A 6209-nucleotide genomic window follows, 5' to 3' on the forward strand; every position below is an offset into this window, starting at 1 on the left:
GCTAAAACTCATCAAGATCATGGCACCTAAGGGAACAGGAAGAGCAGGGGCATAACTTAAAGGAACTGAAGCATCAGAACTTATCTCTTGAAGGACCAAGCACCCCACAGACTAGAGGAACATCCACTTCCCAAAATACAGGTTGTTAAGTTCTAATTTTAAGTTTAAACTCTGTGATAGTATTATTATAGAAATTTACCTTAGAAGTTATATAGGAATAGTAGTAATTAGCATGTCTATTTTGGTCTTATTTCCAATTAAGCTATAATTTATTTTTCTCATCATCATCAAACATGAATAAAATAGTAGATTTTTAGAATAAAGAGGCAATATTTTTTTGAGTTCTTAATAAGGAAAATTCTAATTATTTATATGTGGTGGCAATACTTTTTGTCTTCTGAATGAATGCCTGAATAGTGTATATTTTTGATATTGAATTTCATGAATGTTAAAATTGTTGGCTCCTGAAAGAATGATGAACAAGAGAAATGTTATTGATGATCTGAAAAATCATGAATTTGATTCTTGAAGCAAGAAAAAGCAGTGAAAAAAAATTACAAGGAATCATTGAAAAAAAAAAGGGAACAAAAGCCAATAGCCCTTAAAACTAAAAGGCAAGGGTGAAAAGGATCCAAGGCTTTGAGCATCAGTAGATAGGAGGGCCCAAGGAAGTAAATCCAGGCCTAAGCGGCTAAATCAAGCTGTCCCTAACCATGTGCTTGTGGCATGCAGGTCCAAGTGAAAAACTTGAGACTGAGTGGTTAAAGTCATGATCCAAAGCAAAAGAGTGTGCTTAAGAACTCTGGACACCTCTAATTGGGGACTCTAGCAAAGCTGAGTCACAATCTGAAAAGGTTCACCCAATTATGTGTCTGTGGCATTTATGTATCCGGTGGTAATACTGGAAAACAAAGTGCTTAGGGCCACGGCCAAGACTCATAAAGTAGCTGTGTTCAAGAATCAACATACTAAACTATGAGAATCAATAATACTATCTGAATTCTGAGTTCCTATGGATGCCAACCATTCTGAATTTCAAAGGATAAAGTGAGATGCCAAAACTGTTCAGAAGCAAAAAGCTACTAGTCCCGCTCATCTAATTAGAATCTGAGCTTCACTTGAAACTCTGAGATATTATTGTTTCTTAATTTCTTTTCATCCTATTTTATTTATCTAGTTGCTTGAGGACAAGCAACAGTTTAAGTTTGGTGTTGTGATGAGCGGATATTTTATACGCTTTTTGGGGGTAATTTCATGTAGATTTTAGTATGTTTTAATTGGTTTTTAGTAGAATATTATTAGTTTTTAGGCAAAAATCATATTTCTGGACTTTACTATGAGTTTGTGTGTTTTTCTGTGATTTCAGGTATTTTCTGGCTGAAATTGAGGGAGTTGAGCAAAAATCTGAGTTAGGGTGAAAAAGGACTGCTGATGCTGTTGGATCCTGACCTCCCTGCACTCGAAATGAATTTTCTGGAGATACAGGAGTCCAATTGGCGCGCTCTCAACGGCGTTGGAAAATAGACATCCAGGGCTTTCCAAAAATATATAATAGTCCATAATTTGCGGGAAGATAGACGACGTAAACTGGCGTTCAACGCCAGTATCATGCTGCTGTCTGGCGTCCAGCGCCAGAAACAGGTTACAAGTTGGAGTTCAACGCCAGAAACAGATTACAACCTGGCGTTGAACGCCCAAAACGGCCCCAGGCACGTGAGAAGCTTAAGTCTCAGCCCCAGCACACACCAAGTGGGCCCCAAAAGTGGATTTCTGCATCATCTATCATAGTTTACTCATTTTCTGTAAACCTAGGTTACTAGTTTACTATTTAAACAACTTTTAGAGACATATTTTGTACCTCATGACATTTTTCAGATCTGAATTTTTTACACTTTGATGGCATGAGTCTCTAAACTCCATTGTTGGGGGTGAGGAGCTCTGCAGCGTCTTGATGAATTAATGCAATTGTTTTTATTTCTCCATTCAAACGTGTGTGTTCCCATCTAAGATGTTCATTCGCGCTTAATTATGAAGAAGGTGATGATCCGTGACACTCATCACCTTCCTCAATCCATGAATGTGTGCCTGACAACCACCTCCGTTCTACATCAGATTGAATGAGCTTCTCTTAGATTCCTTAATCAGAATCTTCGTGGTATAAGCTAGAATTGATGGCGGCCACTCTTGAGGATCCGGAAAGTCTAAACCTTGTCTGTGGTATTGATGAGCGGATAATTTATACGCTTTTTGGCATTGTTTTTAGTATGTTTTTGGTAGTTTTAGTTGAGTTCTTAGTATATTTTTATTAGTTTTTAGTTAAAATTCACTTTTCTGGACTTTACTATGAGTTTGTGTGTTTTTCTGTGATTTCAGGTATTTTCTGGCTGAAATTGAGGGACCTGAGCAAAAATCTGATCCAGAGACTGAAAAGGACTGCAGATGCTGTTGGATTCTGACCTCCCTGCACTCGAAGTGGATTTTCTGGAGCTACAGAAGCCCAATTGGCGCGCTCTCAACGGCGTTGGAAAGTAGACATCCTGGGCTTTCCAGCAATATATGATAGTCCATACTTTGCCCAAGATTTGATGGCCCAAACCGGCGTTCAAAGTCACCTCAAGAAATTCCAGCGTTAAACGCCGGAACTGGCACCTAAATGGGAGTTAAACGCCCAAACTGGCATAAAAGCTGGCGTTTAACTCCAAGAAGAGTCTCTACACGAAAATGCTTCATTGCTCAGCCCAAGCACACACCAAGTGGGCCCGGAAGTGGATTTTTATGTCATTTACTCATCTCTGTACACCCTAGGCTACTAGTTCTCTATATATAGGACCTTTTACTATTGTATTTTTCATCTTTGGATTATTTTCGATCCTTTGATCATCTTTGGACATCTAGTTCTTAGATCATTGGGAGGCTGGCCTCACGGCCACGCCTAGACCTTGTTCTTATGTATTTTCAACGGTGGAGTTTCTACACACCATAGATTAAGGTGTGGAGCTCTGCTGTACCTCGAGTATTAATGCAATTACTGTTGTTCTTCTACTCAATTCCGCTTGTTCTTGTTCCAAGATATCACTTGTTCTTCAACTTGATGGATGTGATGATCAGTGACACTCATCATCATTCTCACTCATGAACAAGGTGACTGACAACCATTCTTGTTCTACAAGCATATGAGGCTTAGTGAATATCTCTTGGATTCTTTAATCGGAGTCTTCGTGGTATAGGCGAGAACTGATGGCGGCATTCAAGAGAATCCGGAAGGTCTAACCTTGTCTGTGGTATTCTGAGTAGGATTCAATGATTGAATGACTGTGACGTGCTTCAAACTCTTGAGGGCGGGGCGTTAGTGACAGACGCAAAAGAATCACTGGATTCTATTCCGGCCTGATTGAGAACCGACAGATGGATAGCCGATGCTGTGACCGAGCATCAGGGACGTATTTCCAATGAGAGGATGGGAGGTAGCCATTGACAACGGTGAAACCCTTGCATAAGCTTGCAATGGAAAGGAGTAAGAAGGATTGGATGAAGACTGTAGGAAAGCAGAGAGACGGAAGGGAAGGCATCTTCATACGCTTATCTGAAGCTCTCACCAATGATATACATAAGTATCTCTATCTTTATCTTTATGCTTTATTCATCATCTATACCCAATTGAGTCTGCCTGACTGAGATTTACAAGGTGACCATAGCTTGCTTCATAGCAACAATCTCCGTGGGATCGACCCTTACTCACGTAAGGTATTACTTGGACGACCCAGTGCACTTGCTGGTTAGTTGTGCGAAGTTGTAGTGATCACAATTTCGCGCACCAAGTTTTTGGCGCCGTTGCCGGGGATTGTTTGTGTATGGACAACTGACGGTTCATCTTGTTGCTTAGATTAGGTATTTTTTTTTCTTCAGGGTTCTTAAGAATGAATTCTAGTGTTTCAAGGTGATGTTCTTATCATCACCAAAGCTAATTGATTTTCATCAATTTAGCTCTTGAATGCAATGTCCTGCTGAAGCTTGGCCGGCCATGTCTAATTCCTTTAGACTAAAGCTTTAGACTAACATTGCATGATTCCTGGAATTCTCATTAAGAATTTTGATACCTTTATTTTCCTTTTCACTTAAATTTCGAAAAAGCACAAAAAAATTACAAAATCATAATATCCAAAAATATTTCTTGTTTGAGTCTAGAGTCTCATCTTAAGTTTAGTGTCAATTGCATGTTTCTGTTCTTATTGCATTCATGCATGTGTCCTCATTGATCTTCAAGATTTTCTTGTTTTGATCTTTAAATTCTATTGACTTGAGTATTTTTGTTGTTTCTCATATGCATTCTCATCTTGTTAGTGTCAGTAGTATACAAACTGCTAAGTTTGGTGTCTTGCATGCATTGTTATTCAATTTTAGTTGCATTTTGATTATTCCTCATTATTAAAAATCCAAAAATATTCTTAATTTGTGTCTTTTCAAGTCAATAATACAGAGAATTGAAGATTCAGAACATACTGCAGAGGAATTATACAGAAAAAGCTGAGCATTCAAAAATGCCCAGTGAAGAAGACAGACTGGCGTTTAAACGCCAGCCAGGGTACCTGGTTGGGCGTTTAACGCCCAAAGAGGTAGCATTTTGGGCGTTAAACGCCAGAATGGATACCATTCTGGGCGTTTAACGCCAGGATGGTGCTAGGGGGAAAATTTTGTTTTCAAATCAAATTTTTTTCAAGTTTTCAAAATCAAATCTTTTTCAAATCATATCTTTTCAATCAAATGTTTTCAAAATCAATTTCTTTCCTTTTTCAAAGATACTTACTAACAATTAATGATTTGATTGAACATTTTTTGCCTTTTCTGTTGAGGAAGGTTTTATGTTTGAATCATATCTTTTCTTGTTAGGCAAGTCATTAATTTTTAAAATCAAATCTTTTTAAATTGTTTTCAAATCAAATCTTTTTAAAATGTTTTTCAAATCATATCTTCTCAATTACATCTTTTTAAAACCAATCATATCTTCTTAACCACATCTTTTTCAAAATAAGTTTTCAATCAAATCTTTTTAATTTCTAATTCCAAAATCTTTTTCAAAAATCACTTTACTTCTTTCCCACTTTTGTTTTCGAAAATCAATTGGTGTTTTTCAAAATGTTTTCAAAATCTTTTACTTAATTTTCGAAAATTACTTCCCTTCTTCTCACATCCTTCTATTTTTGGACTAACACTATCCCTTAATGCAAAATTCGAACTCCATCTTCTTTGATAAGTTCGAATTTTCTACCTCTGTCTTCCATTTTTCTTCCTCTGACACCTCAAGGAATCTCTATACTGTGACATAGAGGATTTCATATTTTCTTGTTCTCTTCTCTTTCGTATGAGCAGGAGCAGAGACAAAGGCATTCTTGTTGAAGCTGACCCTGAACCCGAAAGGACCTTGAAGCGGAAGCTAAGAGAAGCTAAGGCACAACTCTCTGTAGAGGACCTGACCGAATTCTTCAAAGAAGAAGAAGACATGGCAGCCGAAAACAACAACAATGCCAACAATGCAAGGAAGGTGCTGGGTGACTTTACTACACCTACTCCCAATTTCTATGGGAGAAGCATCTCTATCCCTGCCATTGGAGCAAACAACTTTGAGCTTAAGCCTCAATTAGTTTCTCTAATGCAACAGAATTGCAAGTTCCATGGACTTCCATTGGAAGATCCTCATCAGTTTTTAGCTGAGTTCTTGCAAATCTGTGACACAGTCAAGACTAATGGGGTTGACCCTGAGGTCTACAGACTGATGCTATTCCCTTTTGCGTAAGAGACAGAGCTAGAATATGGTTGGACTCAACCTAAAGAAGCCTGGACTCTTGGGAAAGCTAGTCAATGCCTTCTTGGCAAAGTTCTTTCCACCTCAAAAATGGAGTAAGCTTAGAGTGGAAGTCCAAACCTTCAGACAGAAGGATGGAGAATCCCTCTATGAAGCTTGGGAAAGATACAAACAATTAATCAGAAAATGTCCCTCAGACATGCTTTCTGAATGGAGCATCATAGGTATTTTCTATGATGGTTTCTCTGAACTGTCCAAGATGTCTTTGGATAGCTCTGCTGGAGGATCTCTTCATCTGAAGAAGACGCCTACAGAGGCTCAAGAGCTCATTGAAATGGTTGCAAATAACCAATTCATGTACACTTCTGAAAGGAATCCTGTAAACAATGGGACAAGTCAGAAGAAAGGA

General features: G+C 38.3%; 1 non-coding gene across 1 annotated transcript; it reads right to left on the bottom strand.

The window, feature by feature from the left end:
• Positions 1-5897: 5897 nt before the first annotated feature.
• Positions 5898-6005, bottom strand: LOC130949018 (small nucleolar RNA R71). Its single transcript, XR_009073312.1, has one exon. It is a non-coding gene; the product is annotated as a small nucleolar RNA R71 (small nucleolar RNA).
• Between the last annotated feature and the right edge of the window lie 204 nt (positions 6006-6209).

This window comes from Arachis stenosperma, chromosome 1, assembly GCF_014773155.1.
Source record: "Arachis stenosperma cultivar V10309 chromosome 1, arast.V10309.gnm1.PFL2, whole genome shotgun sequence".
Taxonomy (NCBI): domain Eukaryota; kingdom Viridiplantae; phylum Streptophyta; class Magnoliopsida; order Fabales; family Fabaceae; genus Arachis; species Arachis stenosperma.